This window comes from Ixodes scapularis, unplaced genomic scaffold (assembly GCF_016920785.2).
Source record: "Ixodes scapularis isolate PalLabHiFi unplaced genomic scaffold, ASM1692078v2 ptg000292l_1__unscaffolded, whole genome shotgun sequence".
In the NCBI taxonomy this organism is placed as follows: Eukaryota; Metazoa; Arthropoda; class Arachnida; order Ixodida; family Ixodidae; genus Ixodes; species Ixodes scapularis.
The window spans coordinates 574993-593913 of NW_024609951.1; the positions used below are offsets into that span (position 1 = coordinate 574993).

The 18921-nt window shown below is 46.5% G+C and overlaps 1 long non-coding RNA gene across 2 annotated transcripts; it reads left to right on the forward strand.

Moving 5' to 3' along the window:
- The first annotated feature begins 4066 nt into the window (after positions 1-4066).
- On the forward strand, positions 4067-17043 carry LOC115318982. Of its 2 annotated transcripts, none has more exons than XR_005716130.3 (4): positions 4067-4125; positions 6129-6322; positions 9804-9946; positions 16556-17043. It is a non-coding gene; the product is annotated as an uncharacterized LOC115318982 (long non-coding RNA). The 2 variants fall into 2 exon arrangements; XR_005716131.2 differs by having other exon boundaries at positions 6129-6281; positions 16556-16814.
- Positions 17044-18921: the final 1878 nt, after the last annotated feature.

Below are 18921 nucleotides of genomic sequence, written 5' to 3' on the forward strand. Positions count from 1 at the left end.
CTGTCGACACTGTTGCTTGAGATGGGGTACCACTTCTTCTAAAAATCGTGCAATGTTCATTGTGTCCGCACTTTGGCCCAGCTCGTGTTTCACCCAAGTAGCAAAAAAAAAGGGGTTACCGTATTGGAAAAACGTACAAGAAACAAACCTGCTGCTTGTACAGTTCTGGTACGACACTAACTTAATTTCTTGTTATTATGCATGCAGCTACCCAAGCAGCACACTTGCTTGGGCTAGCTGGGGCCAGGATTGGGCCTTGGCCGTAGTAGACTGGACCAGGACCGCCCAGGAAATTCATTGAACTGCCAGCCTGGCGTCTCACCGTATTTCCCGGGCACCGGTATGCCACGGAACTGCCAGGGAAGGGATTTCCTTGGCGTTCCTCGTCTTTTCTTGGTCCGAGCGGACCAGGGTAGACAGGCAGCCGCCAACATTGGCGTTTCAGTGTGTTCATTGGCCCCAGGATTTTACGGGACTGCCAGGGAAGTGATTTCCTTGGCATTCCTTGTATTTTATTGGTCCGAGCCGACCAGGGTAGACAGGCGGCCGCCAACATTGAAGTCTTAGTGGCGCTTCAGCGTGTTCATTGGCCCCGGGATTCTACGTAACTACCAGGGAGGTGATTTCCTTGGCGTTCCTTGTACTGTCCTGGTCCGAGCCGACCAGGGAAGACAGGCGGCTACCAACGTTTAAGGATTTCGTGGCGCTTCACTGTATTCACTGGCCCCAGGATTATACGGAACTGCCGGGGAGTGGCTTCGGGTGCAGTGAAGGGGGGTGCGGGGGGGGGGGGGGGGAGGGCGAGGCGGACCGCCCCGGGTGCAGCGCTCCGGGGCGTGTCGCTACGGGCCGGTGGGGGTGGGCGGGGGGGGGGGGGCGCAGTGGGCGACGGTTGGAGGGGCGAGGGGGGGATGGAGGCGGGCGACGAGAAGGGGGGGGGGGGGAGGGTGTCGCCGCGGGCCACCGTCTCGGGTGCCGCTCACTCTAGTGACGCCACTGTTTGGGTGTCGTTTATTTTTGCAAGATTCAGCGCGCTAAGCAACGACGGGCAATTACCGTCGTTCATTATTTTTTGGCTGGAACTTGCTTTTCATTGCGCCCTGAAGTGCTCGATACCGCCACTTTTACTTATATAACATCAACTTAAAATGTGTTCTTAAGTTGCGCTTAAATTTGACTCTTGCGCTATTATCACATAGCCAGTGACATAGCTTCGTCCACGAGTATCTGCGCTTAGACCTTGGGCCAGGACCCGCTTCCTCCTTTTCTTTTCAAAAAATATCGCGTTTGTTGGCGTGACGCGATCGTCGGGCTTTATTGACACGGAACAAATTAACTAATCGCAACTCAGTCGGCGCTTCAAGAAAAATATTGTGAAAAACATGCTCTTTAACTAAACCTGCACACCTTGCCGCGGCGTTGAACAGGCCTGTTCAGTTTTCCGTTCGCTCAGACCCCGCGTTCTTTACAGACTGAAAAGTATGACCGGGCGCTTGAGTCAAATTGATCGTCCCAAACTTTAAATGAACAACAAAAATCAGTTTCACATGATTCGTAATTGCAGCCTGGTGGTGCGTTTTATTCGCGAGAGCGAACTTGCCTCAGAAGCTTCAGGCAAAAAATGCTTTCTAAAACCGACATGTGCTAAGCCTTTAGTTTTTCAAATGAAACGCGGCACGCGAATCTTCGCCACGAGAAAGGCTTAGATGTTGGCTGGTATTTATGAGTTCAAGAAGAGGCAAGACTGCTCTCGCTGCACCTACGTCAAAACTTCGCAGTATAAGAAACTGATTTTTAGTATTTATTTAAAGTGGGAACGACCCATCTGACTCACCTGACACCGCCGACACACGTGGAATGCGGTCCGCACAGACCGCACCACAAAGTTACTAAAGCCTTGGCCACGCGTGGCGTAAAGCAAAGGTATGTGCAGGTGGCGCTAGTGATCAAGTGCATAAAAAAGAAGTTTATTCCACGGAAAATCGCATTTACGAATCAGCCATCGCATTAATGTCACTGATGCGTACAATGTAAGGAATCGGAACAAAGTAAGGGATACCGCGAATGTAATATTTATTTACATTTTTATTTTCATCTCAAAATTAATCAAGCCGGGTTTTAATCCGCGTTTGGATAGGTTCCACATGGACTCATGCTTATCAGAATTTGTAAATACGAAATAGGCTTAGCTTAAGCGGTCAAAACATACATCTAACCTGCCATCTATCACACAACAAAAAATATATGGCAATCATTTCATTGTTCTATGACTGTTTATTCTCTCTTTCATCATAAATGCGAGCGAAGGAGAGCTCTTGACGTGTCAACATCGACCTCACATTGCTTTCGCTCGCACTGAGTGTGAAACGAAGTGTAGGACATGTAGGGCACGTTTCGGCGGTGCACGAGGTTAGCGTAACTTCTGCAGGGCTCCAATTTTGTCAAAGCGGGGGTGAGCACGTGCAAATTAGAGGCAACACAAAGCCTCGTGGGCGCGCTCTTGTTCTTAGTTTACTGAATGCGCTGATCGCGTGCGCTGAAAACAGCCTGTAGCTATGGCTCCAGAGAAAAATTGGGGTTTGTTTTATGTTTATACAGCCTAGAATTTGGTCTACCTCAATGGCCGACGAGTCTCCCAGCTGTAGATTAAACCTTTAGACAATGCAGTACAACGGATAGCGCGGGGTCTTAACGTGCATCACGCAGTAATGATACACGACAGCGCGCCGGTAGGATGTTCATCCAGATCGAAACGGGCAGGGGTGCGGATAGACCGATTTCACCATCTAGTTTGAGTACGCCGCCGCTGCCGCCATGCATCGTGGGAGCTGTAGTCTTTCTGCACGCGCGACAATTCTGCTGGAGGTCTGCGCGAGCAGAGCACGAGCTGGCATGAGCTGTCTCGTGAACTGGTGTCTGCTTCTATCATTTACAGTAATTTCGGCGTCACGCATGCGTGGAACGCTTGGTGGGATCGGTCTATTGAACCCAGGATCCCTGGGTTCTGTAGCACGAGCTTTCGCTCCACGTGCTCCGAGCTGGTGTGCTCTAGCCCACTCGGCCGCCGATCCCGCTCCGGAGGGAAACATATGTCTTCTGTTTCGACACGCACAGCACGTTCGCAACTGGATTACACCGCTGTATGAACTGCGAGCTGTAGCGATTTGAAAGGTCCACGAAAAAAGAAAAAAGCCATACTCGGTGACAGGTTAAAAGTAAACGTTGAGGAGGGGGTCGGCTCCTCTCGAGCGTTTGCTCTGCAAAAGTGGAAAGAGATGGGAGGAGCTGCTTCATCTCAAAACCACCGAAAGTCGTGCTCAGCAAATCCCACACGAAGCACAAAATGCACGCCTCTTTAGATTTGTGTGTATGCTTATGAGGCAAAAAACGCAGTGCCTCTTTTTCTCTTTTGCCCATTTAGCGACGCAGCCACGAATATTTTCCAAGGGGGGGGGGGGGGGGGGGCGACCCTGAAAGCTTCTCCCTCCTCCCCTCTATCTACATCACTGGTGTATTGTCGGCTGTACGTGATCTTGAATTTCTCAAAACAACCCGTTTTACTGAGCCGCAAAACACGACGTGTAATTCAGACCAAACCCCCCCCCCCCTACAAAAAAAAAAAAAAAAAATGAACAAAAAAACAAACAAACAAACAAAAAAACACGTACATTTTTTTAGCAAAAAATAACAACTCAAAACAAACATCCAGTGAATGATTAAGCAATTACATGTCTTTACAAATGAGAAATCAAGTTGAATTAAAATAATGAACACCGTATGTTTGAAGGACGAGATGGACGTAAGTTGATGTACATTTCAATCAGCAAACAAAGGTTATCAAGCAGCGTATAACAGGAGAAGAAGCTGGAAAATTATGTCTGCTCGCCTTCGATTCACTTCAAAGTTCGTACAGAGCACGATAACTGCGGTAATGTCCACAGCAGTGACACCGGCCCCAAAAATATGAACTGTGATAGAGTGGGGTCGAAACCGAAACTATTACGTCGTATTCAGTCCTTGGCTTCGTGCTAATCCAAAGCCACAAAGCAGCTTCCGGATCCTTGTTCGCGCCGGAGCGGAGACAAAGGCCTGTTTCTCGGAGTGCGTCGGTCGGTCCGAGTTTAGGTAAGTTTTGCCGATTTCATATTCATAATGCATGCTAGAAGAATATCCAAGATATGCTAGATCATCTTCCGAACAACGTAGCTCACGTTGCCACCGTAATGCGGATAATGTTTCACTTTTTTCTGCGATTTGAGTCGAAAAAATTGAAATCGTCTTAGCACTGACTGGCGGCGGCGGCGCCGCTATCTTGAGAGTCTTGTGAATGCTCTGCGACAACGGAGCACTGCAGAGACGCTGATTAGATCGTTTCTAAAGTACGCGTTGCTATCAGTGAACTGCTCTGTGTTGTCAAACGCTTGAATAGGGATGTTGGAACGAACGCCATAGGTGTGTTCGGGATGACTCGGGTGGTTTTGACTTTGGCGTGTCGTCTTGTCCTTTGTCATGCTAGCGACAGCGTTGAGTTGTGCCCAGTATTTTGAAACTCCCGGCCTGCGCGCACTTGGTTTTCGCGCCGCGTCCAGCGGGATGGCGCGGTTCGAGTGGCGCTGGCGTGTGGCGCTGGCTGCGCTGGCGTTTGGCGGGTAGATAGGACAGGCTCCTAGCTGGGCGTCGTCGTTGTGCTCGTGTACGGCGTGTGCCTCACGCCGGCCTGCGGTGCGTGGCGTTGGGTTTGAGGCGCGCGGGCCTAGAGTTTCTTAAAAGTGTTGACAGAGCCCTGTTAATCTCATCGTTCTTGTTGTTTTCTTCCTTGTTGCTTGTTTGTTATTTTAATAATCTTGCTCTGGTTGATTGCCTAGCAGTCGATCGTGCGCACGGGCCCCTGTATATATGTCTAGCCTTGCGAGCCACCCAGAGTACTACTGTCGCTAATAAAGATTATTATTGCTTGCCTTAGCGGCGTTTTAATTTACCCCGGCTACATTCGTGACTTGTGGAACTCGTGGGTGCACAAGTAGTTTACAGGGCTGAGGAAAGAGGTTGAATGATTTGATTAAAATGCTCTGGTCTGGTATAGAACGTTCAGTGGTACAAAAGTTGCAATAGAAACACACACATCTGGCAGGCGCTCTCACATGTACTGCAGAGACACATACAAATCAAGGAGATGCAACTTTGAATGTGATGTCTCCTTACTTACTAAGACATATAAATACCTGAGGCTCTGGTAAAGTTGAAGGGAGTCTCTTAAAGCATTTGTGGAAAGACCCAAAGCTGGATACAATTTTAGTCTAAAAGCTGGTCCACACTTTCACCCGACTAGGACTGACTCCGACAAAACCAGTCTTTAAGCCTCTTGTGACAGCTTATGACCACGCCGTCCAGCAGTAATGGCAGTGCAGTCGTAAGCGGCTTAAAACCCTGTTTTGTTCAACTCGGTCGTAGTCAGTTGCAACAGTGTGAACCAGCTTTAATGCCTCTTAGGCGCATGCGCAAACAGTAGCTTCAGGATAAACTTGCGCATTGCACTGCCCCAAAGGATTTCGATCACATCCCCGGTGTTTATTTTTGATGTGTATCCCTGCACTGCAGAACACGTCAAGAAGCTTGTTGATTGCTGTGCATGTACCTATCAAGCGAGCTGTGCTATTTTTAAGTGGTGTTTAATTTGTTTTTAGCTTCCTGGGATTTCTTAAGGTACCAGTAGGTATCTAAGCTGTACATGCACATTGTTCTTAACAGGCACTTCACCAGAACTTTGTACTGGGAGGGGGGGGGGGGGGGCACCCAAGACAAAATGCTGTATGAGGGGGAGGGGGAGAGGAGGGCCCAGCAAAATGGACGATTTGGGGGGGGGGTGGATAGGGTAGGTAATAAAACAAAGGTGAGGTAGGCTCCTACCCCCCTCCGGCTGCATGCCTGGTTCTTAATACAATTACGTCATGAAGAAGCTCATTTTCCTTGTTTGGTTGAGTTTAATGGTGCTGTCATCATGGTCTTTACACTGTCGACAACAAGAGAAGCGTAATGTTGGCACTTGTTCTTTTGTTGATCTGTGAAGCAAGTTTTGGTTTCTTTTTTGTTCCAGAATATCAGTCTGATTCTTATTCGTGGTATTGCAGGAAGTCTGTATCATCAAGAAAAAACTGCAGGTGGCTGGAAGATGCCGATCAGCTGCCAGTCTGGATAGTAGCCATCAACTCAGCAAAGGCCTGCAGTCGAATCAGCCCCACCTGTTTCTCTGCTGCCATTCAAGACAGGATGCTTTGTGAAAGGTGAAACGGGGCCCATGCACCGCTTCCGCAGGGCCCTGCTGGTATTTATCTGACATTTTGTTTTCCTAAACAAATAACACCATTACAAACTGTAATATACCGAGCAATTGCCCACTCTAAATTGGCGATGACCATGGAGAGCTGGGGGATAGGGTAGGTAATAAAGCAAAGGTGTACATGGTCGGGTGGTCGCTTGGTCTGACCACGGAATTACAAACAGCTGCCATTTGCAAAGCTAGTTGACTGTGTAAACACGTAAAAACAAACCGTCTGTTTTTTTTTTCTTTTTTTGATTACAAATTAACACCCTAAAGAATGGTTGCTTACGCATTTGCTTGTTTTTGTTATAAAGCCTTAAATTTATTCTTCCGAGTTAGAACAAAAAAGCAACCCATGTTTTTTTGGGCACAACTTACTTTTGGCATGAAAAGAAAGCTAGGGAGGGGGGAGGCAGGCAGTGCTAATGGCTCTGTGTTAGTGCACCAAATAGTTTTTGGTTTTGGTTTTAGTTAGGGTTTGGCGTGCCAACCACGCAGTTGCTTCAGTGCATGTTTTTGTACGAGGATTGCGGTTGAGGGACCTGAACCGCGAACGCCGAGCATGCAGGCATATTCAGATCTATTTCTGAAGGCTAACCCGTTTTTAAACGTTAGCCAACACTTTGACTGAAACACTCGGACAGACTTGCAAGGTAGATTTTACCGGGGTCAATCTACTAGAATTTGTCTCTCAGCTGACGAAGATAGGCAGTGTCGAATCAGGAAAAGCTGCGAACTTCATGATAGTAGATAAGCGCCGGAAAAATACCTAGACAAAAATTTGACGTGAACACTGGCGTACCGGCAACTAACATTTATTAAAAACAAAATTTCTTATATAGCTGTGAAAAACGTCAGTCATGACTACAACTGGTGCAACCCTCTATCAAAAATTCTTTCTTTTGCCGATAAGGTTATGGATCTGTCACTTGTACACCTGGTGCCTTTGGCTTTAATCTTAAACGCCTGGTGTAGCTCTCTAGATTCTTTATCGGGGTATCTGGCCAAAAATTTGGTGTCCTTAAACGACTGGGAGCAAAAGCAGCGTCTGCAGTATGTGGCCAGATGTCGTGATGGAAGTCGCTTGTGTGGCCACCTCGTGTTCGTGGGCGCGATCATTAATACATAGGCCTGTCTGACCTGTGTACACAGAACCATATGACATTGGGATTTCGTACACAACTTTGGTCGTGCATTCTGTGAATTTTTTGCAGTGTTTAGTTTTGCATTTGTCTTTTCCAAGGGCCGCTGCTGCAGCGACCACACACATCAGCTGCTGCCCTTGTTTCCCATCATTTAATGACACCAAATTTTTGGCCAGATACTCAGATAAAATGTCTAGAAAGCTACACGAGGTGTTTGAGATTATAGCCGAAGGCACGAATTGTACAAGTGACACATCCATAACCTTATCAGCAAAAGAATATGAATTTCTTGATAGAGGTCCACATTGGTTGTAATCATGATTGACATTTTTCACAGCAATGTAACAGATTGTTTTTTTTTTAATAATGTTAGTTGCGAGTGTGCCAGTGGCAACTTCTTGACCCTGTCTATTTTTTTGGCGCTAGTCAATGATCATGAACCACCTGACCCAAATTGCCACATGAACAAATTTCATGAGTGCTGCCGCGTTTTGAGGTCAGTTATCTGTAAACTCTTCTGGTGCTGAAAAACTATTGCGCAGGAGGAATATACAGAAATAGAAGCATGCACACTCCACGACGCAAAGTTGCATTCCATTTGGATTGCATTCAGTTATGGCTGGCCCTAGGGGGTCACTGGCACACCACAGCTCAGAATATGTGTAGCGAGGATTGCGCTGCAGAACCCAGGGGTCCTGAGCTCGGTCCCCACCCCTGCTCACACACACCAGTGAGCTTGCTTGCCAACCGGCATACGAAAATAACTAGGGAGTCCCGGTTCCCACTGTCCCATTTGTCATACACGTTGCACACCACTTGCTTGGTTTGTTGTAAGATTTCTTGGTTGCCAAACTTCGTAAAAATCTTACATGTCAAACAAAGAGGCGAGCTCACAGAGTGTACCTACAATTCACCACACTGATGATGCCCAAAGATGCGCACGATAAAAATGCCATTTTAATTTTTCAGGGAGCTAGAAAACCTAGGGTGAATTTAAACCAAGAAAACACAAAATAGCTAAATAGGAAAGGCTCTAGGTTTGGCACATCCTGGCTAATGTTATGCTAACATTCTAAAGTCAAAGCTAAACAGAACAATTTTACATATATTTTAATTGGTTACGTTCCACCCAGCAAATTATTATGGTTGAACTATATTCAGCTATGCAGTGAAATGGTGTCCTTTGGCTCTCTAGCTTTAGCTCCATTGCCACAGAATGTTGTCCCCAAGTATATCACTTTCTAGCTCTTTTCGACTGCACCCCTCCTATTCCTCTCCTGCTTTGCTGTTCTACTCGTTCTATCCCCATTCTGTCTGCCAGTCGTGGAGATAAACGCCCATGGGGACAGGGCGCTTGATGTCTCTTTCATATATTTTTTTAACTTGCTTAAAATAGAGGAATAGGCTTTAATATGTCCTTAGATGAGGTGATATGTTTCAAAAGTAGGGGTTAGAGCGCTTACTCTGCCACGGGTGCATGCTCGGTGTTTTTTGGTAGTTTTATAGTGTTGTGTGTTACTAGAATAAGTTGGGCTTTAGTATAGTTACAGCATATGTGTACAGTAATTCACGCAGTTGTTAATGACCATTAGTACCTAACTCAACCCTGTGCAGGGTGTCTATGAGCTGAAAAATTGGTATTGTTGAGGAATTCGGCAATTGGAAAAGTCTCAAGATTTTCAGCCTAATCAGTATCGATCAGGGAAGTTCAGCCTTCCTTTCTCTGAATGTAAGCAAAAGATTCGTGTGGTGTGGCACATGCACCTTCCTCCTACTCAGCAACTCGGCCGGCCTGCCAACGTAAATCTTTGCTGGAAACTAGAGTCTTGGTAGAATCCAGAGATGCAACTTCATCTCGAGATGTATTTACAAGGAAAACTTCTATACTCTCAATGAACTGCTGCTGCTTATGGCAGATTTGTGGAATGGCTTCATAGTGCGAGAGCTTGTCTCTATAGCTACCCTAGTTGCTCCTGAATAAACTTCTAGGGGATCTTTTCCGGGCTGTGAACATCATGGCAGTTGAGGTAGTTTCTGCTGGAAAAGGGAGGGGGGGGAGAGAGGGTATCCCTCAGCTTGACAGTCCATGGGAGCTTTATCAGCCAGGATTTTGAATGTTGCGAGGACAATGACGGCTGCGTTAGCTCATATATTTTTTGCCAGAAGTTGTACGACCAACTGCCAGGATTGCAACATCCAACAGCATGCCAGGATTGCAACATCCAACAGCATGAAACGAACCAGTTGGAGGCGCATTCCAGGCACCATAACGTAGCCTTTGCTGCTGAGATGTTCTTATTACAAGTATATTTTTTGATTCTGTTTCTTTTGTTTTTCAGTGGGAGCTCATGGAGGTGGCACGGTGCATGGAAGAACAGAGTGGCTGACAGTGAGCTGCCCAAGCAAGCTGCTGGCTCTTGTGACTGTCTCTGAAAGCCTCTGGATGTGCTAAATTGCAGACGTGCCTGGACATTTATAAATGGTAAACACAATCTAGACTACCTTTGAATTATGCCTTGGTCTAACGGATGCAGCTTGGATGTCGTGTTTGGCTGCTAGAATAGAACTGGATAGTGTTAAGTGGCACATGTCACCAAGTAAGCACACGCTGGGACGCTTATCCACAAACTCGGCTTCCCTGTCCACGAGCCACCAAAGACCCAGCCAAAGAGATCCCGAGTCATCCATGATTTCATGTTTCATACGTATATGATGGTTTTACTACAACAGCTCATACTATTTGGCATTCTAAACTTTCCCATCACTAAGGATACATTTTTGTGGTGCCATCCGTGTTGGTTTTCAAAAGCTCTGATATCTGGGCCTTGTTCTGTTAGCTTCCATGCGAACTGTGAATCGCTTGCCAGGGATGCTTTTGTCACTGCAGGCCAATTTCCTAGGCAAGGCATTTAACTATTTCTGGTTTCATGCTTGGCTTCAATTGATTGTTGAGCCATTGACTTTCTCTTTCGGCGCTGGCACTGCCAGCACAATAGTCCCATCACATACACATTCTTTTAGAAGATTCTTCACTTCAAGAGTAAAAGGAGTTTTTCACATTCCTTTAGAAGATTTGTCCCAATATAGGAATGTTGCTTGCCCCGACATCTCTAAACCACCTCTGTAGTGGTTTCTCGATGTCTTAATATGCCGTGCATCAGAATGTCTTTTGTCGCGCTTTTATGTCACACCGTTTCTTGAGTAGTTTACAAAGATCTTGTGGGCTCCAGTGACACAAACCTTTGTCTCCCTCTCTACATGCCTTATTATTTCAAGTTTTGTTGCAAATGTCAACTTTGCCCTCTAGACATTCACAGTCATAACAATTCTCGCAGAATTCAGTGGCTTTTGTACTCTTTTTACTGGTTTCCGTTTTGAGCAAAATGTGCGAGTGCCGAAAGCACAAGCTCAGAGGAAGGGATCAAGAAGAAAGAAGGTGGAACCCGCGCACGGTGTGGTTGTGGTGGAACGCGAAGCAAGGGCTTCGTGTGTTTGGGTGGTCGAACCTCGAGCAAGGCTTCGTCAAGACTGTTGGTGGGCCCCGAGCAAGTCTTAGACAATGTGCCTGTGCTTGTGAGTGAGCACTGTGTGGCGCTGCAAGCACCCAAGCCACCACCGACATCTTGGGACCATGATTGGACTCTCCTCCTCCTCCAAATGTATGGCATCTTTGATTTGGCTTCTGTTCCTTTTGTTATGCTTTCAAAGCTTTTGTGTTTTTCCTTCCGCGGTTATGAAGAGGGGAACGCTTGCAAGATATGTTCTATTCCTTTATTTATTTCTTTTTTTTTACGACTGTGTGCACGTGCTGTGCACCTTTTCTTTACTTTTAAACTTCATTACTATTAAATAGTGTTCCGTAACGCCAGGCTCGACTCACTCTCAGTTCCTACCGCCTCTCGGGAAGTCCATCGCCTAGGTTTGGCCCTAGCACCTGGACAGCGGTCCAATTCAAATTACAAGTTTGTTTTTATGGGATCTTTTCCAATCGAACCTGTGACTAACTTGTGTCAGGTTCAAGTCCTGTAGTGGATGCCAGTTTGTCACAGGTTCGGTTGGAAAAGATGCCATAAACAAACCAACTTGTAATCTGAATTGGACCGCTGTCCAGGTGCTAGGGCCACACCTAGGTGATGGATTCCTTAGAGGCGGGAGGAATTGAGAGTGACTTGTACCTGGCATTTCGAAACACTATTTATTAGTAATGAAATTTAAAATTAAAGAAAAGGTGCACAGGACGCACAAACGAACATAAAAAAATGAAAATAAAGGAAAGGAACATATCTTGGAAGCCTTTTGCTCTTCGTAGCAGCGGCAAGAAAATCACAAAAGCTTCGAAAGCGTAACAAAGAGGGAACAGAAGCCAAATCAAAGACGCCATACATTTCGTATGAGGAAAGTCGAATCATGGTCGCAAGATGTCGGTGGTGGTCCCAGTCCCTTGCGGCACCAGTCGGAGTCGAGAACTTGTGGTGGCTTGGGTGGTTATAGTGCCGAACAGCGCTCGCTCACAAGCACATGCACGTTGTCGAAGCTTGCTCAGGGCCCACCAACCATCTTGACAAAGCCTTGTTCGGGGTTCGACCTCCCACACCACTAAGCCTTGCTTGTTGTTCCAACCACTGAAGCCTAGCTCTACGCAGCTTCCGCCTTCCTTCTTTTTTTCTTTTTCTTCTCTTTCGAGCTCGTGTTTTCGGCACTCGTGCATCTTACACAAAACGGAAGCTAACGATGAAAAAAAATCGTTCAATTCTGTGACAGCAACATGTAGGCCTATTTGTTGGTTGATTCTAATGTCAAATATCCATGATTGTCCACATTGGATATCATTTGCCTGCGGTGTGTTCTGCAGCCACAAACATCTGCCATGCCACCACTACGCATTAGTGTTCAGTGGAGAAGCCTGCTACGTGGCTTCAGAGCATGCAGTCATTAATTTCAACACTAGGGAATTTGACAGTGATGTCTCATGCAAATGGACACCTCTGTTCCTACCCAGAGGCGTCCATAATGTGAGCTGTGCATAATAACAGGACAAAATGAGGGTATTTACCCGGTTGGTCTCCGAAAACGGTTTTTATATAGCAGAGTATCCATATTATTGAGACATGACTGTTTACCCACCCTGCCCGAGTCCTACTAGAGCTACAAAGAAAAACACCTGACACTGATATGCCTCAAGACTGGATAATAGGCCAAAAAACACAGACGAAATGAAGGAAGATCTGGGCAGGACACGTCTTTTAACTGAATAGTTTAGTTTGGTAAAAAAAAATATATCTACTGATAGGAAGTGACACATGCTGTCAGAACACTGTAAACCTGATTCGCATGGTGTGATTTTACTTGCGAGATTGCTGTTGTGACGTCACTCACTCAGTGAAATATAGGCATGGGGGAAGCTGCAGTGCCTGATGTCACAGGTGTAAATTTGCAAGCGAAATTGCGCCATGTGAAGTGGGCTGATGCGACATCTGAACACACTCCCCCAGAAACGAGCGTCATCGGCTCTGCAGACCGTGGAATTCTTTGTCATGTGTTAGTAATGAGGGTGTGCTCACATGAGTTGTTATTCTAGGATTTCATCAAGAAGGCATTGTGAATTTTCCTCTTTGTTTTTGTCTTGTAGCAGCCCATGACACTAGTCTTTTTCTAAGTTGGACTTGCACTCACAATGGACACAGTGAATTGCTAGGTGACCTTCTGGATAAAATACCAGGGTAACAACTCTTGTCTGAGGTGCACCCTTAGTGTCATTGTCTGACAGAATTTCACTCTCTGTGGGACTAGTGGCACTGGTTTCTGAGGAAGTGCATTTTGACCTTACAGTGTTCTGCCAGCAGAGTCAGTTTTTTATATGTATAGATGCTTTTAGGGAGTCAGTTACTCGAGCTGCCACCAGTCGGCGTGCTTAACGGGCTGCCATAGCTGACCTTCATTTTGTCCCCGTTGCTCCGCATTGTGTGCTGCACCGGTCACCACCGGAGCTTTGTTTTTGTGTTCTTTTACGTCCCGCGTTGAAGCCGAGTGTTTTCTTTAGGTCTTTGATATTTCAGGCTTTCATTTAATCATTTGATACCTATGTTTCATTATAGATGTTGTATTTTCTTATTTATAGAATGGAATCTGACAGCGAATGGATCACGATACAAGATCATGGCCTAGGCTTCAGAGAACATGTAAGTTCATCACATTCTTTTGTTTTTGTCGCTAATAAAGGGCAGTCAACACCATTGCAACATATGAAAATTTCAACTGACGCAGTGAGGCTATCTCCAGATGCCCGTCGTTGGTTTGGCACGCAAATTTCCCAAATTTTTGGCAGTGAGGCTATCGCAGTCATGCTTCTCAGTGCATGTGCGCGCTTTTAGACATTGTTTCCATAGATAAAAGCCGAACCGCATGTAAGCGCTTTAGCGAGCGACGAGACGAGCGACAACGACGAGTCAGCAACGAAAGTTTCACACAGCCACCAGTCGCGGCGCTCGGCTTTTGGATTTCTAGAAAACCGCATGCAAGTGGTTTGGAGAGCAAGGAGCCAAGCGACTCGCTTCGCTTTCGCTCAATCAGTCGCGCGACGAGGCAAACCGCACGCAAGCGACCTAGACGATGAGCGACGTTTTCTAGAAATCCAAAAACCGAGCAATGCAACGGGCGACAGTAAGAAATCTTCGTCGCTGACTCGTCGTTGTCGCCGTTGCTCGTCTCGCTGCTCGCTTGAGCACTTACATGCAGTTCGGCTTTTACTTACGGAAACAATGTCTAAAGTTCGCACATGCAGCAAGAAGCACGACTGCGATAGCCGTACAGCGTCAGTTGAAATTTTTATGTGTCGCAATGGGGTTGACTGCCCTTATTAGCGATAAAAACAAAATGTGATGAACTTAATGGTTTCTGAAGCCTAGGCCATAATCTTTTATCGTCGATCCATTCGCTGTCCGATTCCATTCTATAAATAAGAAAATACAAAATACAAGAGCGATGTTCAAATGTAGATATCAAATGATTAAATGAAAGCCCGAAATATCAAAAGGACCTAAAGCAAACACACAATTTCAACGCAGAACGTAAAAGAACTCGAGAACAAAGCTCCGGTGGTGGCCGGTGCCGCACACAACGCGGAGCAACTCCGAGAAACTGAAGGTCGGCTATGGCGGCAGGATCACGTGACGTCAAGGTGGCAGCGGCGCACCCGTGAAATGTTGCCTGAAAGGGTCTATATGTATTTTTGTTTTTTTATATGAACCATTCAGTTGAAGGTTATGCCGTGTCCTCTCCAGATCTTCCTTTGTTGTGTCTGTATTTTTTTTGGCGTATTATTCAGTGATGAATAGCCAACTTGCCATCTTAAGCCCCAAGACCATGCAGCATACATACAAAGATATCTTTTGGCATTCTTGCAATAACTTGTGCTTACTTCATGAGCCTCGAAAAATGGGAAGCCTGCCAAAGGTATCTTCGTGTGCATGCTGAATGTATTTAAGTCGTGTTGGGGTCGGTTGTTCCTCTTGGTTGCTTTAGTAGGACTCTCATCCCATTTTACATTGAAAGTTTATAATACATTTTCACAAGAATTCTTGCTCACATTCATTGTATTTATTGATTCAATATAATGAAATCAGACTGAATGTTTTTCTGATCTGATTTTCTTTTGTGTTGTTTTAATTACTAGGGAATTTGGTTTTTTGTGGGTTTATAGCTTCAGGGCTGTCAGTGGAAGTTGAGACCACTTTATATTGCAATTTTAGAGGTAGCAAGGTGTAAAGTTGGGCAAGTTGGTTGATGGCCATATTTAATGGGTTAAAACAGTGTAAAAAAAGATGGACCAGTAAAAGCAAAGACAAAGCGCTGTGTTTGTGATTAAACATGAGGAAGATGCATAGAAAGGGGGGACGGACAACAAAGTTGTCCGTCCGTCCGTCCCCCCTTTCTATGTATCTTCCTCATGTGTAGTTACTCTTACCAACACGCTTGTTTTGTACGTAACTGTGTCTGTGTGTTTCCTTTTACTGGTCCTTTATCTTTTTAGAGGTAGGTAACATAAATACCAAAAAGTACTTCTATGCATTTAAAGAAAAGCAGATAGAAAACATTGTCTTTACAGTGAAGTTGTACTTATGGCTTGGTTTTACTATCAAGAGAAACAAGAAAATTCCCTTGCGGCAATTCAGTCTGCTTTCAAACGATCTGAGCAACCTTCCACAGTACTGTATGTTATATGTGGTGTTCACATTGAGGTGCTTTAACTGGCTTTTATTTTGCATTTACTGACAGTAGTATTCTACAAATGGAGGGAAATTATGCTTGTCACTGTCAAATTCTGTAGTTCCTGCGTTCTGTATTCTCCTGCAGTATGAAAGACCCAGTGGGAGCGCCTGGCCGAGGCAGTGACTGGTGGGGGCACTGTGTGTGCTCTGGGAGATCCCAATCTACCCAAGGGGGAACTCACGTAGTGCTCAGCTAAAGCGCAATGCACACTTATCAGTTTTCGGGTTGACGGTGGAGAGCAGTTCATTCACATTATGTCACAGCAACTAATTCTGAAATGGCTGTCCGAGAGAAACTGGCCCGAGTCAAGGCAATTATTTTCACTTTTAAATAGCATGGTCCATGCCTTCCTTCTGATTAATGATTCCGCTCTTCAAGACATTTTATTTTTCAAATATGAGACTCAGGTGTAACGTTAATATTTGTGCCTGTTTTCAAATTTTACACCAGAAACAACTGATAACGAAAACAATAATGAGCATGCTTACTTCGAGCCTCCGTGATCACATCTCTGGGCGCAATGCCGATAAAGCAAACTTTTAGTCTAAACCTAAACCAAAAACGGTTAACAAGTTCAGGACCGCTTCAGCCCCGAGTGAGCGTCCTTTCCTCGAGGCAGAACAGAATCTCGTGGAGCGCACATAGCGCCCACGGCCATCACAGCCACGCGCTTTTAGTACGTCTTTTATATTGAAGGAGACTGAACATACCACCAAGACCTTTTGGGTGGCCTTTCTGCTGTGTTATAATTTAATTAGGAGCATGGTTCATGTAAAACATATTTACTAAACATGCATCACTGGTTATCTTATTCCTTCTCCAGGTGCTGCTATCCAGCTCTACGTCACAGCCATGAAGTGGCCATGGGGTGAACCATGGACAACTGCTGTCATAAGTACTCGAATCGGCAGAGCCACCTACTAGCTGTGAAGCCCAGTTGCCAGGCAGCAGATACTCGACCAGCAACCAGCCTTTGTCACTCTAGTGGGACACGAGAGCGACAAACAGAAACAAACGACAGCTACAAGCCTCCAACCCATTCAGCATGCCCGTGATGGTACCTTTGGCAGGCGTTTATTCGTTCGGTGCTCATGAAATAAGCATGAGTGATTCTAAGCCTGTCGAAGATACCCTCGCGTGCATGATGCTTGTTTTTAAGCATAGCCTCCTTTATTCCACAAAGCCTGTCAAATCGCGAAAGACTCATGTTTGAGACTTGTCGTCATTTGTTTCTGTTTGTCGCTGTAGTGGGACTCGGGGCATAAGCTAGCACCATGTACTGAACATGAAATAAAAAACCACTGTATCAAACTTTACTTGATTTTGCAGCTTCATTTGCATGCCAACTGCACAATAAATACAGCAGCTCGCACATGTTTTCAACTTTCATTTTATTGTTTAAGTATTCTGAGAAAATTACTGGAGCAGCTCCATTAATCGTGGGTCACTAAATCTGGAACAAGGTAGCAACCAGTTTTTTTCTGCACACAGCACCAAAAATTGGAGATGTCTGACTATATCTTATGCCACAAAAACATCCTTTGAATGACAACATAGACTTCCTTGGGAGAAGTCTGTAAATTCCCCGTATAGCCAAGATTGAATGACCAGAGAACTTCCACCCTGGCCCACACTGCATTTACACCGTTTTGCCAAGCTTGACTGACCACTGAACTGCCAGTGTGGCCCAGGATGCATTTAGACCGTTTTGCCAAGCTTGGCTGACCACTGAACTGCCAGCCTGGCCCAGGCTTGTTTTACACCGTTTAGCCAAGCTTGGCTGTACAAGGAACCCCCACTGAACTGCCGGGCCGGCTAGCCAGGCTGGGGCTAGCTTGCCCCTTGGAGCAAAACGGTGCTTGGGCCAGGGAAACTTTCCCCGGCTGCCCAAGCAGGCTCAAGCTTGAGCCGGTGAATTGTGCTGCTTGGGTAGTTTGGTTTGGCGTTCTGCATAACTGGAGATACCGGCACCGCTATGGCTCCGGGTCTGTCTATACTGGCAGCCAGTTTGCTTACCGATATGATTCGGTGTGGCTGGTATGATTTTGCGTCCGATGACGTAGCGACCGCCATCTTTCCAACAAACGCTTATACCACAGGACCACCGGTATAACCAAATCATACATGCAGAAAGACGACCGCCATCGTCCAACAAAAACGTCCATCGTTCACCACCGGTATCGTTAGACACACCATACATGTCGAAAAAGAACATAAGCCGCGTTTACATGAATGCGACTTAGTCGCGTTGAATCCAGTTGCCGCATTCAATATGCGGTCATGTAAACGGCATAATGCGCATAGCATTCTGGAACGGGGAGGATTATCGCAAGGCGCTCGCTGCGGTAGCGCGTGAACAGCTCAGTACATGGCGGCGGCCAACCTCGTCGGCGGCGCGAAGAGCGGTCCCGCAATTTTTTTTCCCGAGAACAAACACAAGCTTTTATTGCGATCATAAGTAAGCGGAATATAGCGGAGCTGCTCGGTGAGGGCGGCCCCGTCCAAACCTTTGCGAAGTACGACTTGCGACTCCGAAGGGGTCAAAAAGGCTTCAGTGCAAGCACGAATGACACCGAGAGCTCCGAGCACTGTAGAGCACTGCATGGTAGCGCAGAACGAGCAGCTCCTACCTCGGTGCCGTTCCTGGCTGCGCAAGAGCCTCTCGGACTCGGCGTACGGTTGGTCCGGTCGCGATCGGCGAGGTCTGGCGCGGCGAAACACGGCTTCCTCAAAGCGTGCACACACACGTCGCCTCTCGTTCAGAGTGAACCGGCGGCCCGGATTGGAGTCCTAAACGCCTTGGTTTTGATGCTTCTTCCGTCTCCCAACTTCTTCCACAGCACCGAAGACAGCGGGCGCGATCTTTACGTTCACTGAATGCGTCGAAAGGCCTCCACGTGCGATGCACCGGAAAACATGGTGCGGCTGGTGCCGGAACGGAACTGCATAACTTCGACTTTGAGTCAACATGCACGGCAACAAACCGATCGTGACACCAAGCCGCCGATACCGCATCGCCGGTCGACAGCGGCAAACGGCTCGTTGCTCGTATCGTGGGCCGTGACTCGTACTCGGACAACTCAGCGTCTTTTCGTGGCCAACGCGTCGTCGCAACCAGCCGCAAAGCCACCAGCCCGCAACCGTAGCCACCGTAGCCGGCGTTGGAGAAAAGCGAAACCGAAACGTAAA